Below are 21,399 nucleotides of genomic sequence, written 5' to 3'. Positions count from 1 at the left end.
TCAGTTTCACAATGCAATAGGATGGAAGGGGGATGGAGAGGAGGGGCGTGTCCTACATACTGCGATGCCAAGTTGTCCTTTTTCCTCCACAGTTGGCGGTATTTGGGAGAGGTTCTCTCTGTTGAAATCGGGGAGACGTGGCACCTGCGCGGTGGGAGACTGTGCCGCATGAGACCACTCACAAGCCGAGCATGCGGATACAACGATGACGTCACTTCTGCTCTCTCCCAACCATTAGCGAGAATAAGCCATGACGTAATGTAACCGACGTCATCACTCACGCCATGTCATGACGTCATCGTCCGTCCGAGAGCGACACACACATGACTGTTGCTCACCGCGTGACTCGAGGCTCTATGTCTTTCACCTCCGGTTTTCTCTGAAAAATACATGACAAATACTCGTCTAGACCGGGAAAACAATCACCGACACTAGGAGAATATTCTTCCTCTATAATGTCCGGATATATGACAACCGCGAAGGAGCCAAATTTGCATGAATGCTGTCAAAAATGTTAACAAACATTCTCCCAAGTTATAATGGCCGGTATCGCGTGAGATGTCAAACGGTCAGTTCTAAAACTGAAAATGGTGGTAGCTGATACTCTGACAAATTCGCGAGGCTAAATCAATACAAAACGACTTCTTGCCAGCAATAATAACAACTTTTAACACCCGATGAATACCTTGTTTGATAAGTTACTCGGTCTCCGCCCCCACACCAAGTGACTTACGAAAGATCCACGTTCTTCTTACCATTTCGGGAGACATCGACTTACGGAAAATCGATTGAATTTCAGCTTTCGCAGAATGAGTTAGATAAACGACTCTTCACCCAAATCGCTGCTGTTTTGCAAGCCATGACTGTTATTTTTGTGTTTTTTTTTTTTCACCTATGAATGTGGCTGTCTGACCGTGTGTTTGATGAAGTATCGTAAATGTGGTCTGTATATTTTACGATAGAGTCAGTGAATACTTGAAACAGGTTGCTTTGTAAGTCTAAAAATTTACATATGAGATTGAAAAGTTTATATATATACGTATATATATTATACATACACACACATATAAATTATATATATTATATATATATGTGTATATATATATATATATATATATATATATATATATATATATATATATATATATATATATATATATATATAGTAAATATTTAGTTATAAGCTTTATTTAAAATAGCTCAACTAATTCTTTACGTTTTTTCGTGAGTATTTTTCTATATTTTTTAGATATATCTGACTATTTTCTTAACAATACTAATGACTCCAAGAGAGAGAGAGAGAGAGAGAGAGAGAGAGAGAGAGCTCAAATACTAATATGGAAATAAACATAAATTCAACATCCGCACAATGTTACACACGAGAAAAATAAGACATGCGGACACACTGAAATCAAAATATTAAGCCTCCAGATCTCAGCAAGCATCTAGGGGTGCGGCTGCGTGGCCTGCGCCTGCCTCTGTCCAATCTACGACCTACCGCAGTCAACTAACAACTATTCGAGAATTTTGTTTGTTTGTTCTGCTGTTGTCCATTTTTTCTCTTCCGTACCCACTCGATGCCGGGTATGGAAAATGCCAGGTCCGTGTCTTATTACGCCTGGGTACGCCAATGGCGGAGGTCACTTGATAATCGTGATAGTGGTAAGGTTGCTTGAGAGTGTGGAAAAATATGAATGTTTATTTTTGTTACTGGGACGCTATTATTATTATTATTATTATTATTATTATTATTATTATTATTATTATTATTATTATTATTTCTGCAGCTGTTGTCAAAGTATACTAACGTAGAATTCAGATATAAGAGACGAAATGTTAACGTGTACACGAATAATAATAATAATAATAATAATAATAATTATTATTATTATTATTATTATTATTTCAAGACCCCTATACTATAATGAAAAAGTATAAAAATATTCTCCAGAGTAATATTACACTTTTGCATCTAGGGATTTTGACAATAATAATAATAATAATAATAATAATAATAATAATAATTATTATTATTATTATTATTATTATTATTATTATTATTATTATTATTATTATTTCAAGACCCTATACTATAATGAAAAAGTATAAAAATATTCTCCAGAGTAATATTACACTTTTGCATCTAGGGATTTTGACAATAATAATAATAATAATAATAATAATAATAATAATAATAATAATAATAATAATAATAATAATAATAATTATTATTATTATTATTATTATTATTATTATTCGGTCAAAAACCCCACAATACAAAATACAATAATATTCTCCTCTTCGTGTACACTGTACCAGGTGACACCGCCTGCCTGCGCGCGCGCACTGTGTCATACAGCCCCCTGCTCACGCGGTCGTCAACTCCAAGTGACACCTGACACCGCCCAGAGGACTACTATAAGGAGGATGGTGACCTAGAGAGAGAGAGAGAGAGGTCAGGTCACTTGAAGTGCTTGAGCTGAAGGGTCAATGCTCTCTCTCTCTCTCTCTCTCTCTCTCTCTCTCTCTCTCTCTCTCTCTCTCTCTCTCTCTATATATATATATATATATATATATATATATATATATATATATATATATATATATATATATATATATATATATATATGTGTGTATATATATATATATATATATTAACTAATAACGCCAGTGCATCTCACGCGGTGCACTGTAGGCATTACTAAAGGTTCTTTGCAGCGTTCCCTCGACCCCTAGCTGCAACCCTTGTCATTCCTTTTACTGTATCTCCATTCATATTCTCTTTCTTCCATCTCGCTATCCACCCTCTCCTAACAATTATTTCATAGTGCAGCTGCGAGGTTTCCCTCCTGTTACACCTTCAAACCTACCTACTCTCAGTTTCCTCTCCAGCGCTGAATGACCTCCTAGGTCCCAGTGCTTGGCCTTTGGCCTAAACTCTGCATTCCACTCCATTCCTAACTAATAACGGATATGGAAGACAATTGGATAATTATGCCAGCATACAGATTTGCTAAACATCAGCACCAACATAGGGTAAATTTGCCTCGCTGTCCAACTTCTCGGTTCCAGAGGTCCTTTATTCCTCACACCGTCGGGCTCTGGAACAGTCAGTCTCCCTGCTGGGGATGTCGTCCAATTGGAACTTCTTCAGAAGTTCAAGGGAAGGTGGAATGCAATGCTACCCTAATGACATTCTCCTTGTATTTTATTATATTTTTATCTATTTATTAACTTTTTATTTTTTTTTATCTTTAATAAGTGAGATTTCTTCATTTTACCTTCTGTTAATTCTTTCTAAAGAACACCATATTCTCTGGAAGCTTGAATTTCAAGTCAGTGCCCCCCCCCCCTTGGTGGGCTTCTTGTTCCATAAGAATAGGCTTCATCTCCTGAATAATAATAATAATATAATAATAATATTACCAGTAGGAAGTCTACCTCACCAGGGAACATCTTATTGCATTACAGCGCCGCATATTACAGCCAGTTCAAGGATGAGGTCAAGGTCATGAAAAGGATAATTACCAGAGGTATGACGCCTACAAATCCTGACGAGAGGACTTCCTGACGTGTCTACTGCCGCTCGAACATAGTCAGCAACCCCACCCCCCCACTGGGTAGGGGTAGGACCGTCAGTTCAACTCATGCGGTGCATCGTAGGCATTACTCAAGGTTCTTAGCAGCGTCCCTAAGGTCCCTAGCTGCTGCAACCCCTTTCATTCCTCTTACTGTACCTCCGTTCATATTCCTTCTCTTCCACCGTACATTCCTCAACCCTCTCCTGACAAATGTTTCAACATTTTCAGTGCTGAATGACCTCTTAGGTCCCAGCGCTTGGCCCTTGGCCTAAATTTTATATTCCAGGTCCAAAGGCTATTGCTAACTTCCACACCATAGGAGTTAAGAAGTAAAATGCATTGTTATTCATCAGTTTATTTTTTAAATTATGGTGGCTTCCACTGGCCTGTTCACTCTTGGAATGGATTGGAATACAGAGTTTAGGCAAAGGCCAAGCGCTGGGAACTATGAGGTTATTCAACGGTGAAAGGAAAACTGACAGTAAAAGGTTTGTAAGTTGCAACAGGAGGAAAACCTCGCTGTTGCAATATGAATCAATTGTTAGGAGAGGATGGACACCAAGATGGAAGAAAGATAATATGAATGGAGGTGCAGTAAAAGGAATGAAAGGGGCTGCAGCTAGGGGCCGTAGGGACGCTGCATAGAAGGATAGGCTGATACACATAAAAAAAAATATTCTGCAAATAATGCCAATGACTTCAATGGAAATTCCATAAAAGAGAGAAAAAAATATGCCTGAATACCATATATATATATATATATATATATATATATATATATATATATATATATATATATATATATATATATATATATATATATATATATATATATATATATATATATTATTTTTTTAACATGACTGACCTCACAATGAGGACAGTTAGTCCTGGAAAGCTTGTAACTTTTCTTGAATAAATATCTCTGCTAGATACCATCCCGTTCTAATGAGGCCCTGTTAGTAATTGTATTGATGTACAGAACAATTATGTACGTGCTAAAGATATATATATATATATATATATATATATATATATATATATATATATATATATATATATATATATATATATATATATATATTTACAACCTACTTACCACAACTACAAACGTGTCTCCCCACTAGATACCCAGTACAAAAGTTTAGGCCTACAAAAGTACAAAATAAGTTTTGCCCAGTGGCCCACTAAGCCTACCCTGACCCAGGTCAAAGCAGAGACTGAACGATAAAACAAAAAAACGATAAAAAAATAAAAAAGAAATCCAGTGCATGACCGAGTCAAGGCTACAAAGAATGAAAGTATGTGAAGCCGTGTGAGAGAGAGAGAGAGAGAGAGAGAGAGAGAGAGAGAGAGAGAGAGAGAGAGAGAGAGAGAGAGATAACATATTCGTTCATTTCATACCGGACTGGTTTAGGAGAGAGAGAGAAAGAAAGATAGAGAGAATAATCATTCATTTTATATTGGATTAACAGAGGAAGGCAAGAGAGAGAGAGAGAGAGAGAGAGAGAGAGAGAGAGAGAGAGAGAGAGAGAGAGAGAGAGAAGCACGCCTTCAAGCAAATTCAAGGCTGTTTGCTGCTTGTAAGGGAAAGTTGTCGCGACAGGCTGTGGCTGAATCGTAAACGCTGGCGTCGCAACTAGTGGGGTCATCGACGCCGAAGAACACGATGGTATTCGGCGTAAAATGTGACAAATACTGACAGATTTAAAAAATCTATCTCAAATGATCTATTCATATATGGAAAACCGATGCCACATTAAAATACTGAATTTAAAGGCAAGGTAATGCATTAAATACTAAAATGTAATAGAGAGAGAGAGAGAGAGAGAGAGAGAGAGAGAGAGAGAGAGAGAGAGAGAGAAGAGAAAATACTAATTCATTTTATATTGGATTTATAGAGAGAGAGAGAGAGAGAGAGAGAGAGAGAGAGAGAGAGAGAGAGAGATACTAATTCATTTTTATATTGGATTTATAAAGGAGAGAGAGAGAGAGAGAGAGAGAGAGAGAGAGAGAGAGAGAGAGAGAGAGAGAATACTAATTCATTTTATATTGGATTTATAAAGGGAGAGAGAAGAGAGAGAGAGAGAGAGAGAGAGAGAGAGAGAGAGAGAGAGAGAGAGAGAGAGAGAGAAATACTAGTGCATTTCACACTGCACTTACAAAGAAAAGAGAGAGAGAGAGAATACAAGCCCATTTCACGCTACACTGACATTGAGAGAGAGAGAGAGAGAGAGAGAGAGAGAGAGAGAGAGAGAGAGAGCGCACCAGGTGAATTAGACCCAATGGAAGCGAGCTAAGAGGAAGTCAGGCCTTTTGTGACTGCGCAGAAGACCATCGAGAGCTTTTCTGCTTTTGACATCGTCATCCCGATGCCTGGAAAGAACAGCCGCCTCTGAAAGGGTTAATGCAGCGGCCTCTCCACACAGAGGAAGCGACAGGAGGAGAAAGACAGAGGAGAGAAAGTCAAAATACAAATTAAAGAAATATTTCTCACACGGAGACTTTGACCCGACATGGCAGCTGTGAACAAGCAACTTTTGACAATGTCCTCGAAATGAGACTAATTTTCGTTTTCTCTAAACGAAAACTATTGCGCCGGCTTTGTCTGTCAGTCCGTCCGTCCGCACTTTACTCTGTCCGCCCTCCGATCTTAAAAACTCCTGAGGCCAGAGGGCTGCAAATTGGTATGTTGGTCATCCACCCTCCAGTCATCAAACATACCAAATTGCAGCCCTCTACCCTAAGTACCTTTTATTTTATTTAAGGTTAAAGTTAGCCATAATCGTGCTTCTCGTAACGCAACAGCACAGGCCACCACGGCCGGCTGAGAGTTTTATGGGCCGCGGCTCATACAGCATTATACCGAGACCACCTAAAGATAGATCTATTTTCGGTGGCCTTGATTATGCGCTGTACAGAAAACTCGATTGTCCCAAAGAAACTTCGGCGCATTTTTTTACTTGTGTGAAATTGAAATAATCCTATGACCTCGATTTTAGGTGTGAGGTCACGGACAAGGTCACTGGCATCGGTGTCACCTGGAAGGACCTCATTACAGGAGACTTCACGTCAAATATAGAGTCACAAAGGCTGTGGTCAGTGAGGGGTGTACAGAGCTCTTTCACATTCACCACTGATCCCTGGTCCTGTTTCCCTGACGACGGCGACCAGATTCGTTGAACAGCAACACCAATATGCTGTTAATGTTTTGCCTCTCTGTCGAACTTCGTCAAAGTTCCAGAGGCCCTTTATTCCCCACACCGTTGGACTCTGGAACAGTTTCCCAGGGGGTACCATGCAAATGGAACTTCAAAAGTTCAAGCGAAGATCCAGTGCATTACTACTCTAATGCTCTTCTCCCTGCATTTTAATATTTTGCTTAAATTTTTACTTACCTATTAATTTGTTAATTTATCTGTTTTCTTAATAACTGATCTCCTCTTTCTGTATTTCCCCTTACTTTCTCTTAATTCTTTCTAAAGAACACCGTAATGTTCTTTGGAAGTTTGAATTTCAAGTCAGTGGCCCCTTTGGTGGACTTGCTCCCTAAGAACAGAGTTCATCTTCCGAATAATAATAATAATAATAATAATAATAATAATAATAATAATAATAATAATAATAATAATAATAATAATAATAATATATGTACCCATAATCATAGGAACACTAGGAACGATCCTAAGATCCCTGAAAAGGAATCTGGAAAAACAAGATGCCGAAGTAGCTCCATGTCTCATGCAGAAGAGTGTGCTACTAGAAACAGCGCACATAGTGAGAAAAGTGACGGACTCCTAAGGAGGCAGGATGCAACCCGGAACCCCCCCCCCACACTATAAAAACCACCCAGTCGAATAGGATGACTGTGGTAGACCAAAAAAATATACGATGATAATAATAATACGGAACACCTTCCTGAGGGAGCGATGGAAAACGATCAGGCAAAGATCCTGTGGGACTGTGGTACCAGAACAGATAGGGTGATGCGTGCCGATAGACCAGACGTGACGTTGATTGACAAAATCAAGAAGTATCACCCACTGATGTCGCAATACCATGGGACACCAGAGTAGATGAGAAAGAAAGAGAAAAAATTGGTAAGTGTCAAGACCTGAAAATCGAAATAAGAAGGATATGGGATATGCCAGTGGAAATTGTGCCCATAATCATAGGAACACTAGGCACGATCCCCAGATCCCTGAGAAGGAATCTGGCAAAACTAGCTGCCGAAGTAGCTATAGGACTCATGCAGAAAAGTGTGCTACTAGAAACAGCGCACACAGTGAGATAATAATAATAAAATATCCTCTGCACCAAATTTGACAGATATATCATGAACCGTGTAAAATGAACTACGATGACAAGGTAAGCAAGCGTCAAATACAATGACAGACTGACAGAAATAAATAAAATGTACAAAAATGTACGCAAAATGCTTAAGATCATTTTGTTACGACATGTGCATGAAATCCTCAGAGAGAGAGAGAGAGAGAGAGAGAGAGAGAGAGAGAGAGAGAGAGAGAGAGAGAGAATCCGTAATTATCCGGAATAATAACTGAAGGCCACAGAAGGATGATGCAAGCACGGAAATGATTCATCATCATGCACGTATAAAAAAACGCGCGAGAGAGAGAGAGAGAGAGAGAGAGAGAGAGAGAGAGAGAGAGAGAGAGAGAGAGAGAGAGAGAGAGAGAGAGAGAGAGAGAGAGAAGTGCAGAGGAGTAAAAATAACACCTTTTTAAAATAATCGAAGACTCGAGCGGGTGTGATCCTTGCAAGAAAATTTATACGTACTGAAAATAACTGGTTTGTACCAATAAATATTTGCTTGCTAAGAATAGGCACTGCTCGGGTACGGAGAACCTTTAAAACTGTACTGTACATAACTTGAAACAGTCGTTAACGTGAAAGCTATGAGTACTAGTAAAAATACACCAATAATAATAATAATAATAATAATAATAATAATAATAATAATAATAATAATAATAATTTTTATTTTGGTCTATCACAGTCATCCTATTCGACTGTTTTTTTTTTTTTTTTTTTTTATAGTGTGGGGTTCCTGGTTGCATCCTGCCTCCTTAAGAATCCACCCCTTTTCTCACTATGTACGCTGTTCCTAGTAGCACACTCCTCTCCATGAGTCCTGGCGCTACTTCGCCTTCTAGTTTTTCCAGGTTCCTTTTCAGGGTACAATTTCCACTGGCACATCCCATCTCCTTCTTATTTCTGTTTTCAGGTCTTGATACTTATCCATTTTTTCTCTTTCGTTCCCTTCTACTCGGGTGTCCCAGGGTATTGCGACAGCAGTGAGCGACGCTTTCTTCTTGATTCTGTCAATCAGCGTCACGTCTGGTCTATTGGCACGTATCAACCTATCTGTTCTGATACCATAGCTCAGAGGGTCTTATTATTATTATTATTATTATTATTATTATTATTATTATTATTATTATTTAGAAGATGAACCCTATTCTTAAGGAACAAGCCCACCAAAGGGGCCACTGACTTGAAATTCAAACTTCCAAAGAAAATTATGGTGTTCATTAGAAAGCAGTAACAGAACTCAAAGGGGAACACAGAAGGAAGATATATCAGCTATTAGAAAAGAAAAAATAAATCAACAAATAAATAGAAAAAGATGTCAGCAAATTATTAAAATACAAGGAGAATCATTTAAGGGTGGCAATGCACTGCGTCTTCGTTTGACCTTTTGAGGTTCCGACTGCGCGACATCCTCGGCAGTGAGACTGTTCCACAGTACAGCCGTGTGAGGAACAAAGGACCCCTGGAACTTTGGAGAAGTTCGACAGCGAGAGACATTTACTGAACATAGTTCTCCAAAACATGGACAGAATATGACGTGAGTCATCTACTCTGCAAAAAGGTCCAATACCAAATAGCTACCTCACAGGACCAATGTTATTTTTGGGTATGAAGATAATAAAAAATAAATTATAATTACAGTTAAATTGACATAATTACATTATAACTGACACCTGGAGAGCGGAAGCTCGTTAGAGAGAGAGAGAGAGAGAGAGAGAGAGAGAGAGAGAGAGAGAGAGAGAGAGAGAGAGAGACTCAAATCCTTTAGCACTGTAGGAACCCAATGCTCGGATTTGAATAGAACACAAAATAGTATTTTGTGGTTTCTCATTAATATAAACAAGAAGGAATGTAAATTTAAACGCATATTTTTGTCCAGAAAAACAAACTAAAAGGAATAAAAATTTATATACATATTTTTGTCCAAAAAAACCTGTTTTCTTTTATTAATATACAGTAAAAGGAATATAAATTTAAATGCATATTTTGGTCCAGAAAAACACTTTTTTTTTCTCAATATAACCTAAAAGGAACAAATACTTAAAGGCATATTTCTGTCCAGAAAAACTGTTTTTTTTTTAATATGGTTTCCTCAATAACATACTCTAAAACGAACATAAATTTAAATGCATATTTTTGTCCAGGAAAACTTATTTTTGGTTTCCTCAACAACAGAAACTCAAATGAATCTAGATTTAAAAGGTATAACTTCTTCCAACTCTTCGGAAAGCACGTCAACATATAGAGCAGTGGGGAGGGGGGAGAGACAGTGTTTCTGTCGTGTTTGTAATTCCCTCAGCTCCTTCTGTCTGTTTGTGTGTCTGACTTGACAAATGTCTCCACTGTCTGTGTCTTATGATGTCAACTGACGTTATGTTCCTTCGTAATCATGCATCTTTATTGGACATTGCAAGGCCCTAGATTTTTCTCTACCAAAAAATTTCTAGTAGAATCTCTCTCTCTCTCTCTCTCTCTCTCTCTCTCTCTCTCTCTCTCTCTCTCTCTCTCTCTCTCGTTCTTATTAAAAATAAAGTGTTTAAAGTTACTTAACAATCATGCACCCTTATTGAGAATTGCAAGGTTCCAAATTTTTAACCAAAACTCTCTCTCCCTCTCTCTCTCTCTCTCTCTCTCTCTCACACACACACACACACACACAAAGACACAAACATAGACACACACACAAATTATATATACCTATACATGTATGTATATATTCACACACACACACATATATATATATATATATACTGTATATATAATTTATATGTATAATTTATATATATATATATATATATATATATATATATATATATATATATATATATATATATATATATATATATATATATATATATACACATACACACAATCATGGATACATGCACAAACTACATATATACATATATATATATATATATATATATATATATATATATATATATATATATATATATGTATGTATGTATGTATATATATATATACAGTATATTTACACACACACACACATATATATATATATGAATATACATTATACATACACAACAATATATAAATCTTTCTCCGTCTCTCTCAAACATACCCACAAAGACGCGACAGCGGTTTCAGCATTCCAAGCGCTTCGTGTCAAACACTACTAGAGACCCGATTCCCCAAATAGCAGACCTCGTCGATAGCTGATGTTTATTCCGAAGAATATAAAAAAAAAATATAAAAAAATACCATTTCGCATAAAATATTTGCATACCTCGGAAAATGGCGCCCTAAAATAGATTCCAGATCGAATGTACTTCCTATGAACGTTGAATTGCTTTATAGGTAAACGATTTAGCACTTTGGAATAAAAGAAATATGACAAGACGGCGCTAAGGGTCCGATCACGGAACTGAAGCACCTTCGGGTCTTGCCAGTCACTGGACGGGTTACCAAGGGGAACAATTAAACATCACCAACGCATAAACCCCAGAATATCCAATGGATAGCGGGTGGGGTAGCAGCCCCATCCCCGCCCCCCAAAAAAGAAGCTCGCCTAAATTAAAAGTTACAAAAATCACTTAACCAGTTTACTCACTGAAGGTCGCCGTACGAACACATAAAAAGAAGTAATAATAAAAAATAAAATTGTATTTCCACCCTTCTCGGACTCGTCCTTCCAATAATAAACGTATGAAGGCTTCTTCATTGAATTGCAATACATTCCGTGAGCTTTCGTGTATAAGTAACTTCCAATTGTCCCTGTCACGAGGAGGACCATTATTTTTAAGCGTTATGTTCGTAGACTCCACTGGAATTAACATTCTTCTTCTTCTTCTTCTTCTTCTTCTTCACGCAGAAAGACTTTTGGGTCAATAATTTACTAATATTTTTTTCGGTTTATTTATTGATTTGTTCATTTATTTTCTTTCTAATAACTGGTCTCTTCTTTCTGTATTCCAAATGAACACCGCATTCTCTCGAAGCTTGAATTTCAGTCGATTATTACTATATTACAAGCCGCTGCTGTCTCCCCTACCTACCCCGACCCCAACCGGGGCGGACAAGCAGGTTTGCAGGAGGGTGGATGTCTCCCCGCACCCACCCGGGGCGGACAAGCAGGTTTGCAGGAGGGGGGAGTCTCCTTTGACAAGCAGGTTTGCAGGTGGGTGGATGTCTCCCCGCACCCACCCGGGGCGGACAAACAGGTCGCCCAGGGGTGGCAAACAACTGTCGCCCTGGGGAAAGCAAACAAGATCCACTCGGATTATTATTATTATTATTATTATTATTATTATTATTATTATTATTATTATTCAGAAGATGAACTCTGCTTATATGGAAGAAGCCCAAAAGGGCCATTGAAGGGTTTATTCCATATGAATAGTTCATCTTCCGAATAATAATAATAATAATAATAATAATAATAATAATAATAATAATAATAATAATAATAATAAGTCACGGAATCCGCCTTGAACCAGCTCACAATCCACAAGGTCGCAACGGGACACGAACGACTGTAAAACAAGTAAGCAATTGACTCAGTAATAATAAAAGAAAAATTCGCCAAGATTTCAACTTCATTTGACTTTCCAAACAAGGCCGCCATGGCGTGAGAGGAACCCCCAAATTCTCCTCCGTCTGAAAAGGGCTGCAATCATTATTTGGGACGGAGGAGGAGGAGGAGGAGGAGGAGGAGGAGGAGGAGGAGGAGGAGGAGGAGGAGGAGGAGGAGTAAGGTGCCAATCTCAGCTAAGCCAAGACGTATTCTAAGTATCTAGTGACAGGAATGGGTGCCCCGTTACTTACATATGAAACAAGTAACCGAAATGAGTGTCCCTGTGACTTACGTAAGAGACAAGTAACAGAAATAGGTGCGTCTGTTACTTACGTACGGCACAAGTAACAGAAATGAGTGCCCCTGTTACTTACGAATCTAGCGACAGAAGTGGGTGCTTCAGTTACTTGTGTGCCCCTGTTACTTACATATGGAACAAGTAACAGAAATGGGTGCCTTTGTTACTTAAATACTTTTGAAAGCAGTGTTCAGCGCATTAGCATGCAATCTGCATGACTGTCATTGCATGACTGAGCATTGTTGGGTTCTACTGTTCCCGAAATATTCTTCAGCAATATATATATATATACTTCACGTTATACATAATAATTATACTTGTACGTATACACTGGACCTGCCAGATTGAAACTGTGGCACTATTCCCTGGCTATATATAATTATGCATTACCAATAACTTGCTAAGTTTTGAATATCGTATGCATATACTCAGAGCTATGAGTAATAATCATACATTATGTATCCGTATTAGCACACCCCGATTCGGGAACTGAATTCTAGATTACGACACGACATAAAAAATAACATTATTGACCCAATCCTGGAGTTTTCTTGCTAAAATTAAACACAAGTGTGACAAATAGCCTTTCAAAATAGCCTTGACATATATTCTGGAGGCTAAAATGTATATGTCAGTCTATTGACTGATGTGATTATTTAATCTGGTTTCGACAGGAATAACATTTTTGGACGTTAAAGCATTTGCTTAAAAGAAAATAATAAATGAAGACGAAGTCTTAAATTGCAGAGAAACGTTCGCTCGGTCCTTGAATATTTCACACGAATACTTCAAGAAATTATACGTCACTAGACCCATAAAATAATTCCACTTGCTTTCTGTACCATATCCACTAGTACTACGATAACGATAATGACTGATAACGAGGTCATTACAATCACATAACAACCAGGCAATTCAACTGGCGAAGAGGACAGAGTCACAGAAGTGCTCTCTAAAACAACCAACAATTTCACGGAGGGAGGTCATGCTAAGCTGCGCTGGCGATAAAAATTCCCCATTCCCCATCCGTCTTTAACCTGCGCACGTCGGCTAGAACCGGATATTATGACGAAGGCTGCAGGCGGAACCTAATCTTATCCAAGACTCTGATCAGGCCCCGTTTAACCGGAAGAAAAGAGCCCGTGAAAGTCAGTCGATGGGCGATGATGATCTACGCCAGGGCCGCCCAAAACCATGACCGTGGGCCGAATGTGGCCCGCTGGAGAAAAGTAAGTATAAGTATATTTCTCCGTTTCAGCGCTGAATGACCTCATAGGTTCCAGTGCTTGGTTTTTTGACCAAATTCAATTCTGTACACAATCTATCTCTGTCTTTGTCTGTCTCTCTTACACACACACACACACACACACACACACACACACACACACACACACACACACACAATCACCCAAAACTCTCAAACACAGGGCAAGTACCTTTTATTACTGTCTTTATTTACAAAATACTCTTCGGCCTAACCTTTAACTCACACATTCTCTGAAAACCCAAACTGAATTCGTTTGAAACAAGCTCTTGTTTGTTAAACTGGGGAACCAAAGTTAACTATAACTTTGAGATTCAAACTGCCTTTTTGTTGCAATACCAAAATGTCTTGAAATCAGACTGCCTTTGAGATGAGACATCAAAATGTCTTGAACCCGACAACACAGGTTAACTTGACTTGTAAAAGCGTTTTGATAATGACTGGGTAGGCCTCAGAAGACAGCAGCTGCATTTGATTTTGGAAACCAGGTTGGCACTGACCTGGGGTCCCAAGACTGGCTGAGATTTGGGAACACTGACTGATTTTGACCTGTTAAACAAATTTGGCGGGGACTTTGCAACTGAGCTAGTCTCAGCCATCTTGAAACACACCTAGTCTCATCCTGAGTGTGCTAAATATTACCAAAGGAACCACCCACACTGCAGAAACGAGGCGTCTGGGAACTGTTTGCGTAGCTGTTTGTGATCCATGCTCGAAGCCTCAATGTTGCAGTTCGATTAGATTCATCAGTACTATTATAGTTCTAGATATATATCAAAACGTGGTTCTTATCCATAGAACCAACTGATGATCAATTACAGTGACTCCTTTGTAAGACAGACTGCCATTCCTTGTGCCTCAACTTTACCCATTATTATTATTATTATTATTATTATTATTATTATTATCATTTCGGTAGATGAAACCTATTCACATGGAACAAGCACACAAAAGGGACCACTGACTAGAAAGTCAAGCTTCCAAAGAATGATGGTTTCAACCTCCCACCGCAGATCCAACACTGCGGCAGTAACTGACCATGATATTGAGCCAGTAATTTTTCGTTGCCCCGGGGGAGACGCGACCCGCGACATCTGAGTGGCATTCCACGACACTGACGACAAAAATATACCTTTGTAATCTATGAAAAACAAATAAAAAGTGCGCCGAAGTTTTTCTTCGGCGCAATTGAGTTTTCTGTACAGCCGCTACAGCGCATAATCAAGGTCACCGAAAATAGATCTATTTTTCGGTGGTCCCGGTATAATGCTGTGTGAGCGCGGCCCATGAAACTTTAACCAGGGCCGCTGGTGGTCTATGCTATGTCGTTGCCAGAAGCACGATTATGGCTAACTTTAACCTTAAAATAAAAACTACTGAGGCTAGAGGGCTGCAATTTGGTATGTTTAATGATTGGAGGGTGGATGATCAACATACCAATTTGCAGCCCTCTAGCCTCAGTGGTTTTTAAGATCTGAGGGTGGACAGAAAAAGTGCGGACAGAAAAAAAGTGCAGACAGAAATACTTCAGACAGAAAAAGTGCAGACATAAAAAAGTGCGGACAGAAAAACTGCAGACAGAAAAAATTGCGGACAGAAACAGTGCGGACAGAAAAAGTGCGGACAGAAAAATGTGCGGACAGAAAAAAAGTGCGGACAGAAACAGTGCGGACAGGAAAAAGTGCGGACAGAAAAAGTGCGGACAGAAAAATGTGCGGGCAGAAAAAGTGCGGACAGAAACAGTGCGGACAGAAAAAGTGCAGACAGAAAAAGTGCAGACAGGAAAAAGTGCGGACAGAAAAAAGTGCGGACAGAAAAAAGTGCGGACAGAAAAAAGTGTGGACAGAAAAAAGCGTGGACAGAAAAAAGTGCGGACAGAAACAGTGCGGACAGAAAAAGTGCAGACAGAAAAAAGTGCAGACAGAAAAAAGTGCGGACAGAAAAAAAGTGGGCAGAAAAAAGTGTGGACAGAAAAAGTGCGGACAGAAAAAGTGCAGACAGAAAAAAGTGTGGACAGAAAAAAGTGCGGACAGAAAAAGTGCGGACAGAGAAAAAGTGTGGACAGAAAAAGTGCGGACAGAAAAGTGTGGACAGAAAAAAGTGCATACAGAAAAAGTGCGGACAGAAAAAAGTGCGGACAGAAAAGTGCGGACAGAAAAAGTGCGGACAGAAAAAGTGCGGACAGAAAAAGTGTGGACAGAAAGAGTGCGGACAGAAAAAGTGTGGACAGAAAAAGTGTGGACAGAAAAAGTGCGGGCACAAAACAGTGCCGACAGAAAAAGTGTGGACAGAAAAAGTGCGGACAGAAAAACTGCAGACAGAAAAAAGTGTGGACAGAAAAAAGTGTGGACAGAAAAAGTGCGGACAGAAAAAACTGCAGACAGAAAAAAGTGTGGACAGAAAAAAGTGCGGACAGAAAAAAGTGCGGACAGAAAAAAGTGCGGACAGAAAAAGTGTGGACAGAAAAAGTGCGGGCAGAAAAAGTGTGGACAGAAAAAGTGCGGACAGAAAAAGTGCAGACAGAAAAAGTGTGGACAGAAAAAGTGCGGACAGAAAAAGTGCGGACAGAAAAAGTGTGGACAGAAAAAGTGTGGACAGAAAAAGTGTGGACAGAAAAAACTGCAGACAGAAAAAAGTGCGGACAGAAAAAAGTGCGGACAGAAAAAAGTGCGGACAGAAAAAAGTGTGGACAGAAAAAAGTGTGGACAGAAAAAACTGCAGACAGAAAATGTGCGGACAGAAAAAAGTGCGGACAGAAACAGTGCGGACAGAAAAAGTGCAGACAGGAAAAAGTGCAGACAGAAAAGTGCAGTGCGGACAGGAAAAAGTGCGGACAGAAAAAGTGCGGAAGGACAGACAAAGCCGGCACAATAATGATCTTTTACAGAAAACCAAAAAAAAAAAAAAAAGAAAAAGACAAAATTCAAAACAGCCTCCAACTGAAGAACCCCTGAAAACGATTTCGCGAGAGAAACAAATGACCATCGAAAACCACAGACTCCACATTTCCTAATTGCTCGCGGCTGAAAAGGTACTTAAGGCCCTACAGCAAATTCGACAGCGCTCGTGCGTAATTGCGAGGTCAGAAACTGAATCCGGTCATCAATTAGAGGAATAATAGACAGATTTCAAGTTCCCGGCAAATGGCGATTGTCATAAATCGAGACAAATGAGGCAAATTCAGAACAAATCAATAGACTGATGACTCTGTATCTATAATATATATATTAATACATTTTATATACATGTTTCAGGCAGATAGCGAAACCAGGCATTTCGCGAACTGCCTGACATTTCAGGCAGATAGCTAAATGCACTTAAGGACGTTTGATCTCCCCAAGGGGCTAGTACTAACCACGGCGAAATACATTTGAACCCCACCCCAGGGGCTAGTACTGAACACGGCGAAACAGTGTAGGTGAGTCACTGTTTCGCCGTGTTTAGTGCTAGCCCCTGGGGGGAGGGATCAAACGGCCCCTAAATAATAATAATAATAATAATAATAATAATAATAATAATTGATTTTGTTTGTGCCAGAAAGCCTCTTCGCAGACCTTGAAGAAGAGAAGGGAATCTTGGGAAGCGGAAAACTTTATTCAACCATCAATCTTCATCCATATTCCCGAGCAGACTTGTTTGCTGAGAAGAACTCTCCCTGAGAGAGAGAGAGAGAGAGAGAGAGAGAGAGAGAGAGAGAGAGAGAGAGAGAGAGAGAGAGAGAGAGAGATAACACAAATAAACCACTTAATAAAATTACTGATAAAACTGAACTCTCTAACATAATGCAGTTGTGATTCAAATTGTAAGATAGGAGAAAAAGAAGGTGAGAGAGAGAGAGAGAGAGAGAGAGAATCCTCCTATCCGAAACAGTTCGAATGTACTGGCAACCAAAAATTCAGACACCCTCGTGTAAAAAGCGATATAATCCAGTACGGTATAACTAATATAATCCCCTTGTCAAACAAGTGGACGGGGTTGGGATTCTCTTTGTACATCTGAATGTAATACCCTGCTGTTGATGCAACAACAATGTAATTCCTTGGTCAAAGCTGGAACCAATTACACGCATTACTTACTGGGAGTATGCAAATTACGAGAATTATATTTACGGAAGAAATTGCAACTACTTATTATTATTATTATTATTATTATTATTATTATTATTATTATTATTATTATTATTATTATTATTATCATTATTATTATTATTATTAGAAGACGCGATGCATCACTGCCCTAAAGCAATTCTACTTGTATTATTTTATTATTATTATTATTATTATTATTATTATTATTATTGTTGTATGGTGTCCATTAGAAAGAAGTAACACAAGGTAATGGGAATACGGAAAGAAGAGATAAGTTATTAGATAAGAACAAGGAATTAACAAACTGATAATAAATATAAAATGTAGGTCAACTATTAAAATGTTAAGAAGAATTGCTTTAGGGCAGTGATTCATTATGTTTTCTAATAACAATACTTAATAATAATAATAATAAGACGATTAATAGCAATACATAATAATAATAATAATAAGAATGTAATTTCTTCCGTAAATAAACTCTGTAATAAAACAAAATGAATAAATAGAAAACGTAAGTCACTAAAACATAAGAACTGGGATTAGGTTAGACATGTGCTGCAGTACATCCTTCAATAATAATAATAATAATAATACACACACACACACACACACACACACACAATAATAGCGGGATCTGAACCCATCAACATCAAAGTGTAATCTTAATGCACGCAAATGCAGAACCAACAAGACGGTAACACTGGAATTAGCATTAATACCAAACGTCATTTGCATACATTCTGAACAAGTCTCCTAGAACAGGCTACCTTTTTACGAGAAAAAAAATAAAATAAAATAAAAAAGATTCAAGCTTTCTACAGCCAGATTTATATATGGAATAGGTCAGTCATGTGAAAAGCTTGACAAACGTGGACATATAAATCACTATATTTCAGAGGCTGCAGAAAGTAGGGTTGACAAGCGTCCATTCGCGGAAGGGCGAATCAAAGGCTTGGTCTTCAGATGTCTGTAAGTGACTGAACCTTTCTACCAGATTTGGGCAAGAGGGCAAGAATAGATCTCTTTCAGATTCCCGATACAAAAATTCTTCTGCCGACGTTCAGGCGGTTCCATACGAGAGATGGCTCATGAGAACGTCGCGGAAGGTCCCGCCATTCATACCACAGTGGCCGAGTACTCACTCCATCGAGGCAGGAATGGCTTCCTTCAAAAAGATTTTTTCCATTCGTATCTTTTTTATTCTGAGGCCACTGTTCACTTGACTTTCTTCCTACTTTGGCTCCAGTGAAGAGTATCTTTTTCAACCCTCTCTCTTCTTTCTTCTTTCTTTCTTTTCTTCTCTTTCTTCTTTCTTTCTTCTCTCTCTCTCTCCCCATTTACAACAACACGTGTCGTTCTGAATCTTTTCTATATCTTTCTCGTTCCTCCCGGGCCATAAGGCTTCCTAGGTCCTGAACCCCAACTCCCAAACTCCTATGATGATGATTCAGGATATACCACCTTGGAGACCGAGAGAGAGAAAGAGAGTAGAGAGAGAGAGAGAGAGAGAGAGAGAGAGAGAGAGAGAGAGAGAGAATTGTTATTATTATTATTATTCAGAAGATGAACTCTATTCATATGGAACAAGCCCACCACAGGGGCCACTGACTTGATATTCAAGCTTCCAAAGAATATTATGGTGTCCATTAGAAAGAAGTAACAGAGGGTAATGGGAATACAGAAAGAGATGTCGTTATTAGAAAAGAAATAAGAATTAACAAAATAACAAATAGATAAACAAATAAATTATTAAAACACATAGAATTGCTTTTAGGGCAGTGATGCATTGCGTCTCTAATAATAATAATAATAATAATAATAATAATAATAATAATAATAATAATAATACAATAATAATACTAATAAAAAAGTAGTTGTAATTTTTCAGTAAATATAATTCTCGTAACAAACAAATGAATAAATAGACAAACGTAAGTCACTAAACATAAGAACTGTATTAGTTAGACATGCGCTGCAGTACATCCTTCAATAATAATAATAATAATAATAATACACACACACACACACACACAATAGCGGGATCTGAACTCCATCAACATCAAACGCGTAATCTAAATGCACGCAAATGCACGAACCAATGTAAGACGGTAACACTGGAATTGCATTACACTACAAACCTCATTTTGCATACATTTCTGAACAAGTCTCTAGAACAGGCTACCTTTTTTAAGGAGAAAAAAATAAAAAGAAATAAAAAAGATTCAAGCCACAGCCAGACGGCATATGGAATACAGGCCGTCATGGAAAGCTTGACAAACGTACATATAAATCACTATATTTCAGAGGCTGCAGAAAGTAGGGTTGGATGTGTCCATTCGCGGAAGGGCGAATCAAAGGCCTGGTCTTCAGATGTCTGTAAAGGACTGGAATTTTCTACCAGATTTGGGCAAGAGGGCAAGAATAGATCTCTTTCAGATTCCCGATACAAAAATTCTTCTGCCGACGTTCAGGCGGTTCCATACGAGAGATGGCTCATGAGAAACGTCAGTGGAAGGGTCCCTGCCACATTCATACCACAGTAGCGAGTACTCCACTCCATCGAGGCAGAATGGCTTCCCCTTCAAAAAGATTTTATCTGTATCTTTATTCTGGAGGCCACTTCGTTCACTTGACTTTCTTCCCTACTTTGGCCCAGTGAAGAGCATCTTTTCAACCCTCTCTCTCTCTCTTTCTCTCTCTCTCTCTCTCCCCATTTTACAACACGTGTCGTCTTGAATCTTTTTCTATATCTTTTCTCGTTCCTCTGTGGCCATAAGGCTTCCTTAGGTCCTGAACCAACTCCTTAAACCCCCAGGAGGAGGACTGTGGATATACCACCTTGGAGACCGAGAGAGAGAGAGAGAGAGAGAGAGAGAGAGAGAGAGAGAGAGAGAAACTGTGAATAATATTATTATTCAGAAGATGAACCCTATTCATATGAATGCTCCACCAGCCACTGACTCTGGATTCTCAATGTCCAGCACATTATGGTGTCCATTAGAAAGAAGTAACACAGGTAATGGGAAATACAGAAAGAGATCAGTTATTAGACAAGAACAAAGAATTAACAAACTGATAAATAAATAGATAAAATGTAAGTCAATTATTAAAATACAAGAAGAATTGCTTTAGGGCAGTAATGCATTGCATCTTCTAATAATAATAATAATAATACACAATACACATACACACACACACAATAAAAAGTAGTTGTAATTCTTCAGTAAATATAATTTTCGTAACAAACAAACAATAAATAGAAAATTAAGTCACTAAAACATAATAACTGTATTAGTTAGATA

At 38.4% G+C, this 21,399-nt stretch overlaps 1 protein-coding gene across 5 annotated transcripts in view; it reads right to left on the bottom strand.

Annotated features, from left to right (window-relative positions):
- Nucleotides 1-21,399, bottom strand: part of LOC136845048 (phosphatidylcholine:ceramide cholinephosphotransferase 1-like) — a 274,371-nt gene that overhangs the window by 79,318 nt on the left and 173,654 nt on the right. The window lies entirely within an intron of this gene.

Source organism: Macrobrachium rosenbergii, chromosome 13 (assembly GCF_040412425.1).
Source record: "Macrobrachium rosenbergii isolate ZJJX-2024 chromosome 13, ASM4041242v1, whole genome shotgun sequence".
In the NCBI taxonomy this organism is placed as follows: domain Eukaryota; kingdom Metazoa; phylum Arthropoda; class Malacostraca; order Decapoda; family Palaemonidae; genus Macrobrachium; species Macrobrachium rosenbergii.
The sequence above is the reverse complement of the archived record's forward strand: the minus strand, read 5'-3'. Positions and strand labels throughout refer to the sequence as shown.